Source organism: Durio zibethinus, chromosome 4 (genome assembly GCF_047325235.1).
Source record: "Durio zibethinus cultivar Kanyao isolate XHJ-2024 chromosome 4, ASM4732523v1, whole genome shotgun sequence".
In the NCBI taxonomy this organism is placed as follows: domain Eukaryota; kingdom Viridiplantae; phylum Streptophyta; class Magnoliopsida; order Malvales; family Malvaceae; genus Durio; species Durio zibethinus.
In genome coordinates, this window is record NC_143165.1 from 14,519,870 (window position 1) to 14,528,545 (window position 8,676).

Below are 8,676 nucleotides of genomic sequence, written 5' to 3' on the forward strand. Positions count from 1 at the left end.
TTATTCCAAAAGATACTCTTCTTCAATTCAAAGAAAAAAAAGAAAAAAGAAATCATATGTGAATTAAATCTTTGGGTGAGTAAAATTATGTGTGATCCATACTTTTTTAATATTTACTTGAAATAAATTCTATATAGTGTAAGAAATATCATAATTTCACTAATTTTCAAAGCAATCCTTTTATTTTGTGATTAGGAACAAATACTAATAAGAAACCATGGAAATTTTATACAAAGGCAAATATAAACATACACATTAACCCTTATACCCGCATGGAATGAAGAAAAAACAAAGAAACCAAGGTTTATGAGTACATTATGAGGAAAAGAACATGAGAATCAGAAAGCAATAGATGTGTGGATTGTGATTCAACTTCAGCAATACGGCCTGCAACCTTCTTCCCCATTGTATTGTATGTATCTACCAAAAATAGATAAACCACATAAGTCTGGTAATACTTTTATTTTATTATTTATAAACACTGAAAAAATGAAATAAAAAAGATGAAACTAGATATGGAGCAATTGTATAATAATAATAATAATAATAATAATACAGAAAAAGACTCACACTTCATCGAACATCTTGCTTCGATTGGTAGTTATGGCTATCCCAGAACTTGAGGAAGGGTAGAAGGACATTGTTTGCACAGGGATGGTCCCACTCCAATGATTCCCACCATTCTTTTGGACCCATGTAGATTTCCTTGAAAGAAGGAGGAGGAGATGGGTTTTCCTTATCAAGGTTGTCAAGCAGGGGAAGATACAGAGGAATCCGCTTTAGCTTTGTACATCTCCATATAACAATGCTTTGGAGAGAATCACAAACCATTGCTCCATTTTTACTACAAATGCTCTTCAATTCTGGTAGATTCTGCACATGCAATATCCTTAATTTGGGAAGAGTATATTTGATGGTACCCATTTCTTCTTCCTCTGATACTATTATTTCCTCCATTTCGTCACAATATACAACAGTGATCTCTTCCAAGTTGTGCAGAACCGACTTGGCTGAGAACAAATTCTTTATTTTTCCACAACCGTATAGATAGATTTGTTTGAGGTAGGAAAATGTGCCTACTGATGACTCTCCAAATATAGCCTTCAAATTCCCAAAACAAGTTAGATTTAGAGACTCAAGTGTTTCAAGTTGACAGCCCGATGAAAAAAATGGATTCCAACTCCTCTCATTTGTGAAATTTGCATTCCTTCAAATCAGTTGCATCTTTCAATCCACAAATATCGTTTAAACTCCTCATACCTTTGCACTCATCAACTTCTAATTGCTGAATATCATATGGAAGTATAATTCCATCTTCACAATTAATATCACAACCCCTAAATTTAACCATTTTACTATAATCCATTCTAGGAAAAGAATTGTGACTCTCGCAAATCAAGTGTTTATGAAGCCTTTTTCTCAGACTAGCAAACGTGTGCCAGTCACCCAAGTTACTAAAGCAACCTTCAAAAACTTCCAACATGTTCGATTCCCTTATCTCTTCCACTTCTGCTGATGCTGGATGTATTGCCAAACACAGAAGACGATACAATTTCAACAATAATCCATTGGGGATCTCTTTTAACTTAACAGTAAATCCAAGATTGAGATATCTAAGATTTTCCAACATTTCCAAACCTTGAGGGATTTCCTTGATTGAAGTTCTTCCAAGGTCCAATTTCTTCCAAGCTTGAAGCTTCGATAAAGAATGAAAATTTTCTAAACAGTCATAACCATGCAGCATCAATGCAGTGAGATTCTCCAGATCAGAGACAGAATTCGGCAACTTCACAAGAGGGTTACGAGAAAGATCAAGAATCTTAAGATTAGGAATGTATGCAAAGAAAGATTCTGGAATTTCTTCCAATGAATTTTCTGAGAGTAACAAGGTTGTGAGCTTTTGACATTTTGGAGATTTCATATTTGGAGGAATTGATGATATGGAATTGTACATTAAAGAAACTTTCTCCAAATCTTCAGTCCATTCTTCCTCATTTGGTAGCTCTTTCAACTGCTTACCAGCTTTTACCAAAAGTCTTTTTCTTGTGATATGCAACGCCATATCTCTAACATCGTGCATCTTTATATGTGTACCCTCCTCAACCCTTTCAAGCAAACAGTTTTCTTCAAGCTTCTGTAAAAAAGAATAACCGCAACCCTCTAATGTTTAGATATTTCTCATTTCATCTATAAGTCCTTCTTCCATCCGATGTCCAATTATCTCCACCTTTTGAATTTCACGATCTTCAGGATATAATGCACAATACAGAAAACAATCTTGGTCTATTTGTTGTAGACGATCATAGCTGAATTGTAAACATCCAAACTGTTGGGCTAAGAGCCTCCAATCCAATCACACCAGCGGAAGCAAAATCAAACAATAAATCAAACAAAAAATAAACAAAAATTTAACGTGGTTCGGTTCAACTAACCTACATCCATAGATGAGAAACAAGATCCACTAGTTGTAAAGAATTACAAACATACATCAAATCATCAGCCTTACTCAACAATCAATACCCATAAGACACTCTCAATCTTCTCTAGTCCTATGAAGTATTGCAACCCAAACAAACACAAACCCAAACCCTTGTGCACCCTTTCAACATAACTAAACACATACCCATATGCTCCCATACATCATACCTATGTGGACCCTCTCAGTCTCCTTTAGTCCACTCACAAATAAACATACACACCCATAAGACGTACAGCCCCAATACTCCTATGGGGTCTTTATCCCACAAAACCCTACAACTCTCTTACATCTTTTTCTCATACCTAACCTTGTAGAGACTTCACATATTTATAACCATACAAACTTACCCATTAAGAATCCCTCTCCTCTTAGAATTCTTCTCTTGTAAGTTAAATTTGCCTATTAAGAATCTCTTTCCTTTTAGAATTCTTCTTTTGCAAGTCAAACTTACCTATTAGGAATCTCTTTTCTCTTAGAATTCTTCTTTTGCAAGTCTTCTTGTCCATCAAGCAATATCTTACAAATCCCAAACAAATCTCTAACAAATCCTAAACAAATCTCTTATGGAATTTGAGTCAATATTTCTGACAATCTCCACCTTGACTCAAATTTCATCAATCATCTATCTTCATGCTAAATATGCTTGGCTCCACCTGCAATGGAAGTCTCACAATCATCTTATCTTCTCTTGTGTCTTCACGCTTCATACAAACTAATCCTCAATCTTCAAAACTTAAACTCAAACTCTTCTCTTGAATCGAGCTCTTCTGGACTTGCTTCTTTTCATGTCTCAAACCATGCACTTCTCATATCTCGAACTGTCAACTCTTCCCATGTCTCGAATCATTAACTCTTCTCACATCTCGAACATTTGACTCTTCCCATGTTTCAAACTTTCAGCTCTGATACCACTTGTTGGGGAACACCACAGCTCTGATACCACTTGTTGAGAAACACCACAGCTCTGATACCATTTGTTGGGCTAAAGCCTCCAATCCAATCACACCAGCGGAAGCAATATCAAATATAAAAGAAACAAAAATTTAACGTGGTTCGGTTCAACTAACCTACATCCATGGATGAGAAACAAGATCCACTAGTTGTAAAGAATTACAAACATACATCAAATCATCAGCCTCACTCAACAATCAATACTCATAAGACACTCTCAATCTTCTCTAGTCCTATGAAGTATTTCAACCCAAACAAACACAAACCCAAACCCTTGTGCACCCTTTCAACATAACTAAACACGTACCCATATGCTCCCATACATCATACCTATGTGGACCCTCTCAGTCTCCTTTAGTCCACTCACAAATAAACATACACACCCATAAGACGTACAGCCCCAATACTCCTATGGGGTCTTTATCCCACAAAACCCTACAACTCTCTTACATCTTTTTCTCATACCTAACCTTGTAGAGACTTCACATATTTGTAACCATACAAACTTACCCATTAAGAATCCCTCTCCTCTTAGAATTCTTCTCTTGTAAGTTAAATTTGCCTATTAAGAATCTCTTTCCTTTTAGAATTCTTCTTTTGCAAGTCAAACTTACCTATTAAGAATCTCTTTTCTCTTAGAATTCTTCTTTTGCAAGTCTTCTTGTCCATCAAGCAATATCTTACAAATCCCAAACAAATTTCTAACAAATCCTAAACAAATCTCTTATGGAATTTGAGTCAATATTTCTGACACAAACACCTTATCTTTCACATCCTGGATGATTCTAATGTTACTTCTCAATTCATTCAAAGCATTTTTTCATACACGAGGATCAGATATTCCCCTCATACAACCAGCTACTGTGACAATTGCAAGAGGAAGTCCATCACATTCTCCCACAATATCTTTCATAATTGGTTCTACAGTTGGATTATATAACATGTCTTGTCCAATTTTGCTTAGAAATAACTGCCACACCTCATTTGTAGAAAGACACGGCACTTGGACTTTCTTACAACCCATTGATCGAACGACCTCTTCCGAACATATTGTTAACACTAATTTGCATCCATTATCTGCTCTTGGCTCAGGGATCCTGACTTCCTCAAGAGAAAAAGCTGCCCACACATCATCCAATATTAGTACTTACTTCCCTCGTTTCCTCAACATTTCTAATAATTTTGTTGCACGTATGGTTGTATCTTCGTCATCTGACAACTCTTCCTTCAATTGACATGCAATTTTCTTTTGTAACTTTCGAATATCAAAGTCCTGGGATACAACTATCCAAATTACTTCGCTAAATTTGGTTTCTTCCACCAATTTATTATGGACATGCTTCATTGTTGTTGTTTTGCCTATTCCTCCCATCCCACACACTCCAATCTTTCTAACTACATCCCCCATCAAGTATTGATATATTTCTTCTGCTTTAGTAGTGCCTGCTAAATCTTCTGTTGGCAGTTTGACCTTTCTAGTTGAAGGATCAATAGCCACCAAACCATTAGAGAATTGACCTTCAGCATGCACTTCCTTCATTGCTTAAGTCCCTTCATCAACAAGCTTCCTTAAGCAAGAACGAAAGAGATATTTCCCTTTACTGATTTTATCACCAACATGTTGAGCATGACCAACCTTCTCCTTTACTTTTCTGAACCAACTTTCAACTTCTTGCTTTCGCTTTTTCCCAAAATGATGCTCATCTTGCAATTGTTGTTGAATATCTGCCTCCCTAGCTCACAAATATGCTTGAGCTTGTTTGAAATCATCCACGTATTTATTGAATTTTTTGTGGTAATTAAGATATCTTTTAGCTGGATGGCCGATGAACTCTATAACTTTAAGAATTGGCCCAACAAGGTCAGACATTGTATTAGCTTTAATGTCTCTGCATCAAAATTTGTTGGGGATCACCACAGTTTTGGTATCACTTGTTAGGCAGAAGCTAGCAAAAGCAAAATTGAATAATATATCAATCACACAATAGATAATAATTTAATGTGGTTTGGTCTAACTGACTTACATCCACATATTAGAAAAAAGATCTATTATTTATAGAGAATTACAAACATACATTCAAATCATATCAACCACTCAACAATCAATACCCATTGACCCTTTCAATCTCCTTTAGTCATATGGAGTATTTTCAACCCAAACATATACATACTCATGTGTACCCTTTCAACACAAAGAAACACATACCCATATGCACCCATACATCATACCTATGTGGACCATCTTAGTCTCCTCTAGTCCACTCATAAACATTCACACCACCATAAAGACATTAATCTCCTATAGTCTTATGGGATGTCTAACCCATAAAACCTATAACTTTCTGCATCTCTTTATCATATCTAACCTTATAGAGATTTAACTTATTTATAAACATACAAACTTACCTATTAAGAATACTTTTCCTCTTCTAATTCTTATTCTGCAAGTTAAATTTGCCTATTAAAAATCCTTTTTCTCTTAAAATTCATCTTCTGCAAGTCTTTTTATCCATCAATCTATATCTAGCCAATCCCAAACAAATCTTTATGGTATTTGAGTCACTATTCCCAACAATCTCCACCTTGACTCAATTCCATCAAATCATCTATCTTCATGCTAGACATGTTTGGCTTCACCTACAATGGAAGTTTCACAATTATCTTTTCTTGTGTGTCTTCACCCTTCACACGAACTGATCCTCAATCCTGAAAACTTGAACTCGAACTCTTCTCTTTAATCGGCTCCTCTAGGCTTGCCTTTTTCCATGGCTCGAACCATGCTTTGATACCACTTATTAGGGATCACCACAGCTTTAATATCACTTATTAGGCAAAAAACCTTTATCCAATCACACATCGGTGGAAGCCAATAGAAACAAAATTAAACAATAAATTAATTACACAAGAGATAATAATTTAATGTGGTTCGATCCAACCGACATGTATCATGGATGAAAAAAAAGATTCATTAGTTGTAGAGAATTACAAACATACATTTAAATCATATCAACCACACAACAATCAATACTCATAGACTTTTTCAATCTCCTTTAGTCATATAAAGTATTCTCAACCCAAACATACACATACCTATATGCACACAAACAAACACATACCCAGGTGCACCCATGCATCTTACCTATGTGGACCATCTCAGTCTCCTTTAGTCCACTCATAAACATTTACACTACCATAAGGATAGTAATCTCCTGTAGTCCTATATGGTGTCTATCCCATAAAACTTTACAACTCTTTTACATATTTTTCTTATACCTAACCTTATAAAGACATCACCTATTTATAAGAATACAAACTTGCCTATTAAGAATCTCTTTCCTCTCAATCTACTCTTAGAATTCTTCTTCTGTAAGTCAAATTTGCCTATTAAGAATTTTTTTTCTCTTAGAATTCTTCTTCTGTATATCTTTTTGTTCATTAAGTAATATCTAACAAATCCCAAACAAATCTATTATGGGATTTGAGTCACTATTCCCAACAAAATTTCCATATTGATGATTAATTCAATAGAAGATTGATCAATGTATCAAGTTTATAAACTGAAATCCTAAAATAAATGGATGAATTAGGAACCATGTCCCATGATTAAAAGGACATAAAATTATGTTCCAATCCCTGTGCACAAACTCAAACTTTTCCAAATAAAATTTACTAGAACTAGAGTATGATTCATAAAAATTACCTTATCATTTGAAGTAAATCAAGATGTGAGGATGTGGAGCTGCTGAGCTGTGCTGGGAATCCGTTCTACACCAATTTGACGGATAGAAATAATTAATGAGAGAAATGGAGATATCAATGTGGCACTTTCAATTATCAAAAACTCCATGAGCTTACAAAGAAGAATCTCACTTTTGTGCTTCAACATTTTTTGCTTCTTTTTCTTTCTGTCGATCTGTAAATTTAGAAAGAAATACAATTTAAAAGCACACTAAAACATATGCTCAGCTGTGAAGAGTGTAATAGACTTTGATTTATATAATTTACACATATCCATTTAATAATGATATAAATTTATATGGTTGTATGTAATGTTGAAATAATTGAAAAAGGCTAGGAAAAAAAGGCTTTAGTATAAAAAGATCTTGAACTAAAATTAAATAATTATCCAAACTTTTATTGTTTTAATGAAATTAATTAAATTCTTAAACATCTATTTTTATTCAATTGAGTCATTATTGGATGAAAATAAGTTAACCGTTATTACCAATTTCTATCCAGGGCTCAATTGAGTAAACTTAAATATTTAAAGGCTCAATTAAATGAAAATAAATATTTGACATTTCAATTGATTGTAACAAAACCCACAAGCTTGGAAACCAGTCAAAGCAACCCAAAAAGGACCTGGTCTCACACATATCTTTTTCGCGGATGATTTAGTTCTCTTCTCTTATGATTCAGATGATCAAATTGCGGTTGTCAAGAAGGTACTGGAGGAATTTAACCAGTGGTCAGGACAGACTGTCAACTTCTCCAAATCCAGAATTTTTGCCTTAAAAAACCTGTCCAAAGCTCAATCCAGCAGAATCAAATGCCAAACTGGTATTCCCCTAACACATGACCTTAGCAAATACTTAGGAGTCCCATTGATCCACCAAAAAATCTCGAATAAGACTTATTGGTACCTAGTTGAAAAAACTCACAACAAACTTGCCTCATGGAAAATTAACAAACTCTCTTTATCTGGAAAAGCTGTCCTGGTCAAATCGGCTACCTTTTTTATTCCCATTTATGCAATGCATATTGCCAAAATCCCTAGCTCAATTTGTGAGGAAATGGACAAACTTAACAGAGACTTTCTTCGGGGAAGCCCTAAAGAGCAGAGGAAGACACACCTTGTTAGTTGGGAGATTGTTTGCCAACCGAAAGCTAGAGAGGGACTTGGCATCAGAAAAGCCAGGGATATGAACATAACTTTACTTGCCAAATCGGGTTGGAGGCTCATGAATGACAGTGGTAGCCTTTGGAGTGAAATTTTGAAAAAAAAAATACCTCATGAATGCTAGTAATTGGGCTGTAATGAAGAACACCAATGTTTCTTGTATCTGGAGAGCAAAAATGGAAGGCTTTCCCACACTTATTGATGGTCTGAAATGGAGGTTGGGTAATGGTAACAGAATAGCCTTTTGGAAAGACAAATGGCTACTTGATGAAAATCTGATTCAAAAGTGTTTGCGAAATCTAACAATCGAAAAAGAAAATTGGTCTGTAAGGGAGTTCCTGCTTGA

General features: G+C 35.0%; 1 pseudogene across 1 annotated transcript; it reads right to left on the bottom strand.

Moving 5' to 3' along the window:
• Window positions 1-275: 275 nt before the first annotated feature.
• LOC111288926 (putative disease resistance protein At4g27220) lies at window positions 276-5,370 on the bottom strand (annotated as a pseudogene). The gene is made up of 3 exons (XR_016341940.1): window positions 4,185-5,370; window positions 571-2,326; window positions 276-420 (listed from the first exon to the last, which is right to left on the bottom strand). The product of XR_016341940.1 is annotated as a putative disease resistance protein At4g27220 (transcript).
• Window positions 5,371-8,676: the final 3,306 nt, after the last annotated feature.